Source organism: Bufo bufo, chromosome 11 (assembly GCF_905171765.1).
Source record: "Bufo bufo chromosome 11, aBufBuf1.1, whole genome shotgun sequence".
Lineage (NCBI taxonomy): Eukaryota > Metazoa > Chordata > Amphibia > Anura > Bufonidae > Bufo > Bufo bufo.
Window position 1 is genome coordinate 101,347,474 of NC_053399.1, and position 14,671 is coordinate 101,362,144.

The window sequence follows — 14,671 nt, forward strand, 5'->3', positions numbered from 1 at the left end:
GTACCACTTCTCCTGTCCTGTATACTGGGTGTAATCCTCAGTATCTGCTCTTATTCTGTATATATATATATATACACTGCACAGTACCACTTCTCCTGTATACTGGGTGTAATCCTCAGTATCTGCTCTTATTCTGTATATACACTGCACAGTACCACTTCTCCTGTCCTGTATACTGGGTGTAATCCTCAGTATCTGCTCTTATTCTGTATATATATATATACACTGCACAGTACCACTTCTCCTGTCCTGTATACTGGGTGTAATCCTCAGTATCTGCTCTTATTTTGTATATATGGACACTGCACAGTACCACTTCTCCTGTCCTGTATACTGGGTGTAATCCTCAGTATCTGCTCTTATTCTGTATATATATATATATATACACTGCACAGTACCACTTCTCCTGTCCTGTATACTGGGTGTAATCCTCAGTATCTGCTCTTATTTTGTATATATGGACACTGCACAGTACCACTTCTCCTGTCCTGTATACTGGGTGTAATCCTCAGTGTCTGCTCTTATTCTGTATATATATATATATATATATATATATATATATATATACACTGCACAGTACCACTTCTCCTGTCCTGTATACTGGGTGTAATCCTCAGTATCTGCTCTTATTCTGTATATATATACACTGCACAGTACTACTTCTCCTGTCCTGTAGCACAGCAGCACATGTGGGGTTTATCCGCCCCAGTGAAACTGGTAGGACAGACGGAATATTTAATGAAGTCAAGTAATCAAGTAACTTTTAATGCCCCCATTACCTCACTATAAGAGGCCAACCCCCCCCCCCCCATACACCAGCGTGTGTTTTTCTGTCCTTAGGGACTACAGGACAGACGGGGGCAGCTATTTGGCTGCCTTATATTTTACATTTCTCTAACCTTTGTTGCTCTTGTCTCTCCCCGAGCTTGTGTGTATTCAGCCCCCAGTCACCTGCTGCTCTGTGTGGAGCTGGTGCTTCTGCTCCCTCTAGTGGTTATTTTGTGCAATTATAGCTAACTGTAGTTAAAGTTTGTTCAATTCCCTGGCGTCTGAAGTCACTTTCGGGGGTGGGACTTAGCCAAATCTGGCGCCAAATTCTATTATAAAAAGCCTCCGTCCATCCAGGCTGTTTCTGTTTGCAGCCTGGTTTGGTTACTTAGAGAAACTATTGTAGTTAGCAACTTATTGTGCTTTGGGTATGTCTGGTTCTTCTGTTTCTCTAATGAATAAGGATTGTTCATTCATTATGGCTTACTTTTTCTGCAGATAATGTCTTCTGCCGGTGATGGTGATCGGTCTGGGCGCAAAGCGACATCCAAGCGCAGACATCAGGCGTGTAGGGATTGTGACACCCCTCTAGCAGACACCTATGAATTTAATAGGTGTCCTTCTTGCCGTCCTCCTCGTCTGCCTAACAAAGAGCCTACCATGCAGGACGTAGTAGTCTGGGTAAAGGACTTTGTGGAGTCCTCAATGAACACCCTAAAGGATTCCTTGTTGGCCAGAAGATCCCGTGCCCAATCTCCTCAGAGGTCTACTCCCATGCAGGAGGAAGCCTACCATACCATGGACGAAGTCCATTCTTCTGACTTAGATCCATCTGGTCGGAGGACCAGGATGTTGATCCCGGGGAAGCTTCAGAGTCCACCTCTAGAGGGCCAGGGGCCTTTCTGAGAAGGCACCGGTCATCTCAAAGCGCTTCAAGTACATGTTCCCGATTGTGTCATCCCAATTAGACCAGTGGGGCACTGTGCCCAAAGTTGATTTGGCAAAATTGTCTAAGAGGACCCTTGTCCCGGCTGATGACGGCTCCAATTTACAGGACCCGATGGACAGGCGGGTAGAATGCACTTTGAGAAGATCTTACTCCACCGCTGCTGCTTGTGCATCTGTGGCTATATCCTCTACGGAGGTAGCCATCTTCTTTCAAAGACGCCTCCGGCAGGTGCAGTCGGATATCGACTCTGGCATATCCCGTGATGACATCCTGGCGCTGTTTAAGTCCATTCTACTTGCCATGGATTTTCTGTGTGACTCCGGCCCACAGCAGTTAAAATTAGCCTCTGAGGCTATGGCTCTTTCTTAAGCGGGTAGGAGCCTATTGTGGCTAAAACCTTGGGTGGCAGATAATACCTCCAAGTATAATTTATGCAGCCTCACTTACGAACCAGGAAGACATTTTGGGACCGAACTGGACCGCATTATGGAAGGTTTTGCCGATAAAAAAGGTAAATGCCTCCCTCAAACCCCTAGTGGTAGAGGTAGGCAGGGTAGAGGGTCCCGATCCTTTCAGGGCCAATCCAGGCCTAAGCGAGGCTGTGGGTCCAGGAAGGGAGGATCATATCATTCCGGTGGGAACAAAACTAATAGTGCTGACCAATGACGGCCCTCCCCTTTCGCCAGATCCAGTTATAAATTTGACTCCTATTCTTTCAGACCTCCCAGTCGGAGGCCGTTTAACTTTTTTTCTAAATACCTGTTCCAGATCCCTGGGTCCTGAATATAATAAGGACAGGGTACAGGATAGAATTTCTTTCTGTTCCCCCAGGAAAATTTGTTTTGACAAAATTACTTCCCAACGAGAAGCATGCGGTGTTGGAGGAGTCTATATTGGAATATAGGCGGAAATGGGCCTTGAAGGAGGTTCCTCCAGAAGACATTGTGTCCGGCGTTTATTCGCCAGTTTTTCGTGTTCCCAAGGCCACAGGAGGTTGGCGCATGATCATAGATCTCCGCTACCTCATCCGATTCATAAAGAAGAGGCAGTTCCAGATGGAGTCCATCAAATCGGTAATCAGCATTCTAAGCCCTGGGGACCTGATGGTTACACTGGATCTAAAGGATGCCTATCTCCACATCTCTGTGTGCCTGGCCCACAGGAAGTATCTACGAGTGGCAGTGAGTCTCAGGGGGACAGTGAAACAATTTCAGTTTGCCGTGCTTCCCTTTGGCATCACAAGCGCCCCCTATATCTTTACCAAGGTGGTAATTCCCTTACGTCCTACCAGCAGCACAGATGGGAGTTAACTGCCCCCTGTGGACTGGTAGGACTGGCGATATTTTTAATGAGCCCAAGAACCAATAAGCGATCTTCAGCTCCCTGAAAGGGAGGAGATCGCCCCCCAGCCCACCGTGTTTTTTTCTGTCCTTTGGACAGGTGGACTGGCGTGAGGCTTCCCTTTTGGGGAGCTGAAGTGTGCATGGAAGGGAGCTCTCTCGTTTTTTTCGAGAGATTGCCCCTTTTGCCTTTTTTTCCTATTCTAGCTTATTGCGCTATATTGTACAGTTGTACCTCGGGGGGAGGTGTTCCCTCCCCCCTCTTCCTCCGACGCTGGTTTTCGGAGGCGCAGCGGTGCCCCTTCTGTTCTAGGCCGCGCTGTTCTCGGCGCCGTGGGCACCGCCATCTTCCGGAGGTGACGCGCATGTGCGCAACGTCACTTCCGGTTTGTTGTTTCTCCGGCGGCGGTGCTTTTTTCTCCTCCTCGCACGGCTGTTTTTTCTTCCAGGGTCATCCTGCACTGCAGGATTGTTAAAGAGATGTGGGTGGGAAGGTTTTGAGCCTATAATAAGGCTCCATTAGAGTGTCAGAATTCTGGGCTTAGTCTCAGTGGAAATGCCACCCAGGGGCGGAGCTTCCCCTTCTTAAACTCCTGTCATTCAGTCTCTGGTTGCATTGCTTTGACAAGCTAGCTCCAGAGTCCCCTGCGCTTGGCATAGTCTCATTTGCTATTGTGTATTTTTTCCAGCTCTATTTTCTTCAAGTGCTGGTGGGCGTCCCATATGGTCTCTTTGCACCTCTGTGTGTTTTTTGTTGGATTTATGACCTGTCTTTTTCTGTTACAGTGATGGCTTCCCCTAGGGATTCGGATCAACAGCGGAAGTTTGGGGCCAAGAGAAAGCACTTGGCCTGTTACGACTGTAACACACCCTTGGACGACAACTGCCCTTACTCCAGGTGTGAAAGTTGTCGCACACAAACTACCACGGAACCCACGATGCAGGAGATGTTCCAGTGGACCAAGACCTATGTGGACGATTCCATAAAGGGAGTAGTGCGCCTACTTAACGAGAGGCTACCAGGATCCTCCCAGGCTCCTATGGAAGTGGCTGCACCAGTCGAGAGACCCACCCCCTGTTCGGTGGGGTCATCTTCTGAGGAAGAAGAACTAACTTCTTGTTTTTTTCCACCAGAGAAAACACAGAAGTTGCTGAAGTCCATCAGGTCGGGGGACAATGATGTTGACATGGGGGAGTCCTCCGATCCCACCGGCCGGACACAGCGTGTCTTTAGGGCGGATGAGACCCTTCTCTCTGTGATGCGCACAGAGTGGAGAAAGCCTGAGAAAGGTCCAGTCCTCACCAGGAAGTTTAAACTTATGTACCCGATGGCCAAACCCTTGATGGAATCGTGGGTTTCCATTCCCAAGGTGGAAATGGCGATAGCCAAGTTGTCCAGGCGCACTCCGGTCCCTGCAGACGATGGGTCTAGTCTGCAGGATCCTCTTGATCGGAGGGCAGAGTGCACCCTAAGAAGGGGTTACGCGGCGGCGGCTGCCTCCGCCTCAACATCCATTGCGGCCACTGAAGTTGCCTCCTTCCTACGCTCCAAGCTGAACCAAATTCAGACAGACGTTGACCAGAGCGTTTCCCGGGATAACATCTTGACTGCGTTCAAATCAGTCAACCTGGCCATGGATTTTCTGTGCGATTCCGCTCAGATGCAGTTAAAGCTGGCAGCCAAAACAATCGCCCTGGTCTCAGCCGCCCGTAGGCCACTGTGGCTGAAACCTTGGAATGCGGACAACGCGTCCAAGTTTAATTTATGCGGGCTCCCCTTCGAGCCGGACAGGCTGTTTGGATCTGAGTTAGATAAAATTATGGAGGGACTCTCCGACAAAAAACGGAAGAGTCTTCACCAGCAGCCCATTCGGGGACGCTCCCGACAAGATCGCGGAGGCCGTTCAGGGCAGCAGGCTAGGCGTAGATATTGGGGGGGGGGCGTCTCGTAGACCCTCGAGACGCCCCCCGCAAACCCGCCAGGGAGGCGAAACCCTCCTGACTATGGGCCTCCCAGAGGCTCTTGGTTAAATCCTCCTGCCCCTGCCGTGACTCCTCTAGATTTTCCCGTACCCCTCCCCCAGATTCCCGTGGGGGGCCGTCTCTCCCATTTCAAACATCTTTGGGCCCAGCAGATTGCAGACCCCTGGGTTCAGGGTATAGTTTCTGCCGGTTACCAGGTAGATCTCATCTCTTTCCCCCCAGAAAGATTCACCGCCACGCGAAGTTTCGGGTCTGCCAAACAGAAAATTCTAGAGTCCTACATACAGGACTATATCTCCAAGGGAGCTCTGGAGGAGGTACCGGCAAGGGAGAGAGGCCTAGGGATCTATTCTCCAGTATTCCTGGTTCCCAAGAAGACGGGAGATCTCCGAATGATCATCGACTTGAGATTCCTCAATCGATTTGTAAGGAAAACCAGGTTTCGGATGGAAACCATAAGGTCAGTCAGCCATATCCTCAACCCGGGGGACGTCATGGCTACTCTGGACCTCAAGGATGCTTACCTCCACATCCCGATCCATCCCGCCTCCCAGAAGTTCCTCAGGATTGCGGTCCAGATTTCAGGGGTTCGCAGGCATTTTCAGTTTGCCGCTCTTCCCTTCGGAATCTCTTCTGCCCCTCTTATCTTCACCAAGGTGGTGGTGTCGGTGGTGACAGCTTTGAGACTTCAAGGACTGACTATTGTTCCTTATCTGGACGATTGGCTTTTCATAGCCTCTTCAGTTCCGATCCTTACCCACCATCTTCAGATCGCAATCTGCTTTCTCTTCCGCCTGGGCTGGATTATCAACTGGCAGAAGTCGAATGTGAGCCCATCGACTTCAATCCATTATTTAGGATTCATGGTCGACTCTGTGGAGATGTCCCTCCAGTTGACTCTAGAAAGGAGAGCGCGGATTCAGGACCTGGCAAGGGTCCTTTACGTCCCTCGTCGAGTCTCCATCCGAACTCTCATGAAGATGCTGGGGCTCATGTCAGCGGCTGCAGACACAGTCCCTTGGGCGCTATGGCACCTCCGTCCTCTTCAGTCGGAGGTCTTAGATTTATGGAACGGCAGCCCTGCGGGGCTAGATTCCCTGTGCTCCCTGTCCAGTCAAACCCGGAACTCCCTCAGATGGTGGTTCCATCTGCCAGCAGGGAAGTCTATGACCCAACCAGTTTGGCTCATATTGACTACAGACGAGTCCCTTGTAGGCTGGGGCGCTCACCTGGACGGATCCCCAGGGCAGGGATCTTGGTCTCATCTGGAGCGGCGTCTCTCTTCCAATCTTCGCGAGATGCGAGCTATCCGGCTAGCCCTCCTTCACTTCGCCCCTCAGATCCGGGGCAAAAAAATTCTGCCGGTCCTACCAGTCCACAGGGGGCAGTTAACCCCCATCTGTGCTGCTGTTAGGACTAAGGGAAAACAAATTATCGTTAGAAATTAACGATAGCTGTAGTAGCTCCCTTCAGATTGAGAGGCCTGGAGATCATTCCATATCTGGACGATTGGCTCCTAAAAGCCCACTCGGTAGAGACTCTTCCAGCGCACCAGACAAAAAAAAATTTCAAGGAGCCATTGGCTCTTAACCTGACAAATTTAGGAGCCAAATTAAATTTTTAGTCGCCAAATTAAAAATACATATAATTACGGTATAATAAAAAAGATATTTCTTACCTAGGGTTGGCACGATACCAAAATTTTGATTCGATACCATAAAAAAGTATTGCGATACTCGATACCACGTCAAAAAAATAAAACACCAAAAAAGCTGCGTGCATTCCGCATTTTATGGAACGTCTGGACCATAATAAAACAGTCTGATCCAAATTTTTGTCGGGACAAGGTGACAAAAAAATGGCAAATTGCACGTTTTTTTTTCTGTTTCGGCGTTCACCGCATAGGAGATATTTTTAAATATTTTAATAGTTCACACTTTTTTAGACGTGGAGATATGTAATATGTTTATTTTTTATTATTTATATATTTTATATGTAAAATTGGGAAAGCGGGCGATTTAAACTTTTTTTGACTTTTTCTTTAAAAACTATTTCTCCCCTTAGGGGCTAGAACCAGGGATCTTTTAATCCCTTGTCCTATTCACCCTGAGAGAGCTCTAATAGGGTGAATAGGATTTCACACTCTCCCTGCTGCCCAGTGCATAGTACACACAGCAGCAGGGAGGTTACCGTGGCTGCCAGGGCTTCAGTAGCAGCCTGGCTGCCATGGTAACTGATCAGAGCCCCAGGATTACACTGCTGGGGCTCCGATCAGAAGCTGCCACTGCCACCAATGATGAGGAGGGGAGGGGACCCAGTGGCCACTGCCACCAATGAGGAGGAGGGGAGAGGGGACCCTGTGGCCACTGACACCAATGATCATAATACTGGGGTTAGGGGGGCGCACTGTGCCACCAATGAATATAGTTTATGCCGGAAAACAAGCCCAGGTTGCTGGTGCCGGCCAGATCCCATACCCGGCCTCTATGACTGCCGCACCTGAGGGGTAATTGTGGCGGATCGCAGCGCACAGTCATAGAGGTTGGGTGCTGGGTATGGGACATGGCCGGCACCCGCAGCCTGTGTTTGTATTAAGGCATAAACTATACGCACAGTGCGCCCCCCCCCCCCAACCCCAGTATTATAAACTATATTCATTGGTGGCGCAGTGTCCACAGCTCCTCCCCTCCTCCTCCCTGCTATCAGTCCATTGGTGGCCGCGGCACAGAGGGGAGGGACTGCCTCCTTCTCCCCTGTGCTGCTGAGGAGAACATGGCACGTGCTGACAGCAGCGCGTCCCATGTCAGTTCAATTCATGTGTGAAAGAGGCAAAGCAGCGGAGGGTCTAGGCGCTAATGGCGACAAGACTACAAAGTCTTGTGACAATTTTGCAATTCTAAGTCGCATTGGCGACCATTTTGGTCGCCATCTGGAGCCCTGTTTTCATATTCTGCAGGCTCAGTCCTTCATCCAGCGTTTGGGCTGGATTACCAATTGGCAGAAGTTAGAGATTTCTCCCTCCACTACAAGGAGGTTTCTAGGGTTCATAATAGATTCTGCCAACATGACGCTCTCCCTTTCTCCGGAAAGGAAGTCACGCATTTCCAAGACTGCAGATCAACTCATGGTTCCCCGCCAGGTAACTATCAGAGTATTGATGAGGATGTTAGGCCTAATGTCAGCAGCCGTGGATGTGGTTCCTTGGGCCTTGTGGCATATTCACCCTCTTCAAGCGGAAGTTCTGAATCTATGGGATCGAACTCCCAGAGGGCTAGAAACAAAGTGCTCCCTGTCATCGCAAGCCCGCCGCTCGCTCAAGTGGTGGAAGCAGGTCAAAGATTGGATGTCCTTGATCCAACCTTGTTGGATCCTGTTGACGACAGATGCATCCCTTCTAGGCTGGGGTGCCCATCGAGAGGAACTTCAAGTTCAAGGATCCTGGAGCCCTCAAGAGTGTTTGATGTCATCCAATCTGAGAGAACTCAGAGCAATCTGGATGGCTCTCTTTCATTTTTTCCCCCTTATCAGAAACAAGGCTGTAAGGGTTCGCTCGGACAATTCTACTGCGGTATCCTACATCAACAAACAGGGAGGCACCTGGTCTCAGTTTCTACTCTCAGAAGTAGGTCTAATTCTGTCTTGGGCAGAGCAGAATCTTTCCCACCTCTCAGCAGTCCAAATTCGGGGGTCCCTGAATGTGGTTGCAGACCAGCTCAGCAGAGGAGTCCCAGCTCTAGGAGAAATGTCTTTGAATCGGGAGATCTTTCATCAGATCACTCTCCGGTGGGGTCGCCCAGACATAGATCTTATGGCGACAAGATTCAATGCCAAAGTGGAAGTGTTCTGTTCCCTGTATCTGGAGGACAATCCCTTGGCAGTAAACACTCTGTCAATTCCATGGGAGTTCAGGCTGGCCTACATCTTTCCTCCCATCGCCATGATACCCAGGGTATTGATGAAGATTCGGCAGGACCAAGCCTCAGTAATAGCAGTGATTCAATTCTGGCCCAGGAGGTCTTGGTTACCCTGCTCATGCAGATGAGCCAAGGGCAATATTGGAAGCTTCCCCCAATGCAGAACCTGGTGTCCCGGGGCACTCAGCTCTGCCTGGATCCATCCAGACTCAATCTGACAGCCTGGAGATTGATGAGTCCCTTTTAGAGCCTGAAGGGCTATCAGCAGCGATCTTAAGAACGATGTCTCATTCCAGAGCTCCTGCAACAGTCAAAGCCTACGCCAGGGTAAAGCGTATTTTTCTTCTATGGTGTGCATCTCATCAAATACCATCTCAAGATCCTCCAGTATCTGCTATTCTCCAGTTCATGCAGGATGGACTAGATAAAGGCCTCAGCCCTTCTACACTCAAGGTACAGATATCAGCTCTGTCTGCTGCCTTTGGCAGATCTTTACATCAAGACCCTCTGATTAAGAGGTTCCTTAAAGGAGCCGTATGTCTTAAGCCTAGCATTTTAAGACCTATACCACAGTGGGATCTCTCAGTGATGCTTAAAGGATTGAGTGGTCCTCCCTTTGAACCCCTGGAAGAAGTGGACTTTAAGTTTTTATCCATGAAGGTAACCATTTTGTTGGCCGTAACTTTGGCCAAACGCATTTCAGAGCTTCAGGCTTTTTCGGCGTATGAGCCATAAACTTTATTTTTACCGGACAGAGTCCTTTTACGTTTCTTACTACCTTTTGCCTAAGGTGCCCTCTGTGCACAACATTAATCAAGTTGCGTCTGTGCCTGTGTTATGTTCCTCTTCTTCCTCTCCAGAAGAAAGTTCCCTCCATATTCTGGATGTGGCCAGATGTTTGAGAATCTACATTGAGAGATCCCGGGAGTTTAGAAGGTCAGAGAATCTTCTTATCCTGTTCTTTGGCAGGAATAGAGGGAAGAACACCTCTAAACCTACTCTAAGTAGATGGGTCAGAGAGGCCATCAGAGAATCTTTTGCTTCCCAAAATAGACCTCCTCCTGCCTTTGTCACTGCTCACTCCACCCGAGCAGTCTCTACTAGTGTCATGCCCTGCTCAGGTTATGTGCGGAGGTCTGCCAGGTTAGCAGCACGCGTTTAGTTTTTTGTTTTTGTTTTGGAGTTGAGCTGTATCCGCCTTCCTTCAGGTGCACTGGGTGGGGTCGTTTGTATGAGTTTAAATTACGCCCCTTCCCAGTGTCCTGTGCGGGTTATAGCTTCTATCTTGCTCAGTGGAAGGAAGGAAGGATTTGCTGTTTCTGCTCTGTGACAAGATAAGTTGGTTTTGTTTTCTTGTGTGTGTTCTGTCTAGGCTGTTAGAGAGACGTCTGCCTCCTCCAGGTCTGAAGAGGCAAGCTGTCTCTTTCCCCCTGTCACCATCTTAGGGATTTTAGGGAATCTTCAGCCTTAGGCATGGGGGCACGTTTATTCCCACCTCTAGGGTCTAAACGTGGGCACAGAAGTCTAGGGAGAGCTTGTAGGGATTTGTAAGGAGGTGACCTTTATCCCCAGCTTCTGGCCTTGACACTTGTTTGTGGATTTCTGTGGTATCTTGTATCCTGTCCAGCGTGACATTATAACCCACCAAAACCTAGACTGCCATTTCTCAGCAGCTTTGAGATGGAGTCAATTGATTCGTTAGTTGATCGCATGCAGGAATTAACTTGGGAGGTAGCTGACCTCCGCAATGCAGTTTCACTTTGTCAGAATTTTCTGCTTCATGGCTCCGCTGGTGGGAGTCAGTCCAGCCTTGAACCTAAGGTTGCTCTATCTGATCGGTTTTCTGGGGGTGTGCATGATTTTATCCGCTTTAGAGAGTCATGCAAGTTGTATTTTCAGCTGCGGCCGTCTTCATCTGGTGATGAGAGTCAGAGAGTAGGGATAATCATTTCCCTGCTTAAAGGGGACGCGCAGTCCTGGGCCTTTTCTCTGCCGACCGGTTCTCTGGCCCTCCGGTCGGTGGATGAATTTTTTAAAGCCTTGGTATTAATTTATGATGACCCAGATCGGGTCTGGATGGCAGAATCTAAGTTGCGTACTTTATTACAAGGAGAACATTCTGCAGAGGTGTATTGTGTTGAGTTTAAGAGATGGGCTACGGAGTCTGGGTGGAATGATCCCGCGCTTCGTAGTCAGTTTTGTCAGGGGTTGTCTGAGAGATTAAAAGATGCCCTCTCTTTTCATGAGTATCCGGATACATTGGAGAATGCTATGTCTTTGGCAGTACGGTTAGATAGACGCATTAGAGAGAGGTGTAAGGTCCCCTCCACGCGAGGGATCCCTTCTGTGAGTGGTTCCCCAGAGTATTATGACATGTACTTCTGGGGTAGGGGAGGAACCCATGCAGCTGGGTCAGGTGTTGTTCCGTTCTGGTAATAGGAACTTTAGGAGGTTCCATAAGCTATGTTATTTCTGTGGAGAAAGTGGTCATTTTGTTTATGCTTGTCCTTTTGTTAAATCGCGTGTTGATGATTAAAACCCACAAAGAGGTTTACATAAAGAGAAAAAAAAACATTCTTGACTCTTGGTTAGTGTGAATGGGCTGCCGGAGCAAGCAAGTATGCAATCTCCCTGCAATACTCGTTTTCTCCTTCCAGCTATGGTGGCGCTAGACTCAAGGGAATTTAATTTTGAAGTATTCCTTGATTGTGGTGCTGGGGTAAACCTTATTGATTATCTTTTTCTTCAAAATCTGGGCCTAAATACTTGCACCTTAGAAAGAGAGATTCCGGTGTTCGCAATCGATTCTTCCCCTCTTTCTCAAAGGAGTCTCACTCATATTGCTTATGGTATTCAGTTAAGGGTGGGCGATTCACATGTTGAGATCATTTCTTGTTTTGTCATGAAGGACTTGCCCACTCCTATGGTCTTAGGGTTACCGTTGTTGATAAAACATAACCCTACTATAGATTGGCAGGCAAGGCAGATCATTGGTTGGAGTGAATTTTGTTCGGACAATTGTCTTAGTGTCTCTATCTCTGGGGTGTCTACTACGGTTTTACCCCAGTATCTCTCAGATTTTGCGGATGTATTTTTGGAAGGTGGGGCTCAGGAATTGCCTCCTCATCGTGAATACGATTGCCCGGTTAATCTCATCCCAGGAACTAAGTTGCCAAAGTCTCGGCTATACAATCTTTCTCAACCCGAAAGAGAGGTCATGCGGAAATATATTGCCGAGAGTTTGGCAAAGGGTTATATTAGGCCATCTAAATCTCCGGTCACAGTTGGGTTATTCTTTGTTAAGAAAAATGATGGATCGCTTAGACCCTGTTTGGATTTCCGGGAATTGAACCGTATTACGATCCGTATCCCCTTCCCTTGATCTCTGACCTTTTTGATCAAATTGTTGTATCCAAGGTGTTCTCCAAGTTAGATTTAAGAGGGGCCTACAATCTGATCAGAATCAAGGAAGGAGATGAGTGGAAAACGGCCTTCAACACATACGAGGGTCATTTCGAGAATCTGGTTATTCCTTTTGGGTTAACTAACGCACCAGCAGTGTTTCAGCGATTTGTCAATTACATTTTCCATCATTTGGTGGGAAGGTTCGTTGTAATTTACTTGGATGACATTCTAATTTACTCTCCTGATCTGAAGACTCATCAGGAAGGATCACGTGAGACAGGTTTTGTCGATCCTTCGGGAGAATAAATTGTATGCTAAATTGGAGAAATGTGTGTTTTCTGTTCAGGAGCTTCCGTTTCTGGGTTACCTGCTTTCTGACTCTGGTTTTCGTATGGCCCCCGAAAAGGTCCGGGCGGTTCTGGAATGGGACCAACCATAGAATCAGAAAGCTTTGATGCGGTTTTTGGGGTTTACCAATTATTATAGAAAATTTATCTTGAGCTACTCTACTATTGTAAAACCCCTGACCGATATGACTAAGAAAGGCGTCGACTTCTCTGTCTGGTCGGATGAGGCATTGCAGGCCTTTTCGGCTATTAAGGAATGTTTTGCGTCTGCTCCCATTCTGGTGCAGCCCGATGTGTCTCAGCCAGTTGTGGTGGATGTGGATGCATCAGAGGTGGGGGTTGGAGCAGTGTTGTTGCAGGGTTCATCTCCTGGCAAGTGGCGTCCGTGTGTTTTTTTTTCCAAAAAGCTCTCGGTCGCCGAGAGGAATTATGATGTAGGAGATAGGGAATTGCTGGCCATCAAAAATTGGCCTTTGAGGAATGGCGTCACTGGTTGGAGGGGGCGTCTCATCCCGTTACGGTATATACTGATCATAAGAACTTGGCTTACCTGCAAACTGCCAAGCGTCTGAATCCTAGACAGGCTAGATGGTCACTGTTCTTTACTAGGTTCAACTTTGTGGTTACTTTTCTCCCGGGGGTTAAAAACGTCAAGGCAGATGCATTGTCTCGTAGTTTTCCTGGGGGAGGTGATTCAGAGGATCCTGCTCCGATTTTGGCTGATGGGGTGGTTGTTTCCGCTCTGTATCCCGAGTTGGAGATGGAGGTAGTGGGAGCCCAGGAGGAGGCTCTGGATTCTTGTCCCCCAGGTAGGTTGTTTGTTCCTGCTGGATTGCGATACAAGGTATTCAAGGAACATCACGATACTGTCCTTGCGGGACATCCTGGTGGCAAGTTCACCTTTATCTGATTTCCGGGAGGTTCCGGTGGCCCGGGTTACGTAAGAGTGTTGAGGATTACGTAGCAGCTTGTGAGACCTGTGCACGGGCAAAGGTTGCTCACACTCGACCTTCTGGTTCACTTCTTCCTTTGTCTATTCCATTTCGTCCTTGGACGCACTTGTCTATGGACTTTATTACTGATCTGCCAAGTTCCTCTGGGAAAACTGATTTTGGTGGTTCTCCTGTCCTGTATACTGGGTCTAATCCTCAGTATCTGCTCTTATTCTGTGTGTGTGTGTGTGTGTGTGTGTGTGTGTGTGTGTGTGTGTGTGTGTGTGTGTGTATATATATATATATACACACATACATACATACACTGCACAGTACCACTTCTCCTGTATACTGGGTGTAATCCTCAGCATCTGCTCTTATTCTGTTCCTGTGTTGTCCTGGTTGAGCGCTTAAGGTCATTGTCTTGTTGGAAGGTGAAGATCTCTGGATCAGATTTTTATTAAGAATATCTCTGGACTTTGCTCCATTCAGAGTGTTTTTTTTACATCCAGGCGGCTTTCATGTGTCTCTTACCGAGGAGAGGCTTCTTTTGGCCACTGTGCCATAAAGCCCAGGATCTCCAGAGCTCAGCCAGAGTGCCCATTGGGTTCTGGGTCACCTCTTTTACCAATGCCCCTCCCCCCGATTACTTAGTTTGGGGGGCGGCAGCTCTTGGGAGAGTTCTAGTTGTTCCAAACTTTTTCCATGTTAGAATTATGGAGGCCACTGTGTTCTTGGGAACTCTCTGTGCAGCAGAAATTGTTTTGTCTTCTCCAGATCTGAGCCTCCACACAATCCTGTCTCTGAGCTCTACAGGCAGTTCTCTTCTCCTCATGGCTTGGTTTCTGCTCTGATCTGCATTGTCAGCTGTGAGATCATATACAGACAGGGCTGTGTCTTTCCAAATCATGTCCAGTCCTCTGAATTTACGACAGGTGACTCAAATCACGGTAAAGAAACATCTCAGAGATGATCCAGAGAAATGGGGGGCTCCAGAGCGAAATGTGAAGTGACATCGCAAAGGGGCTGAAGA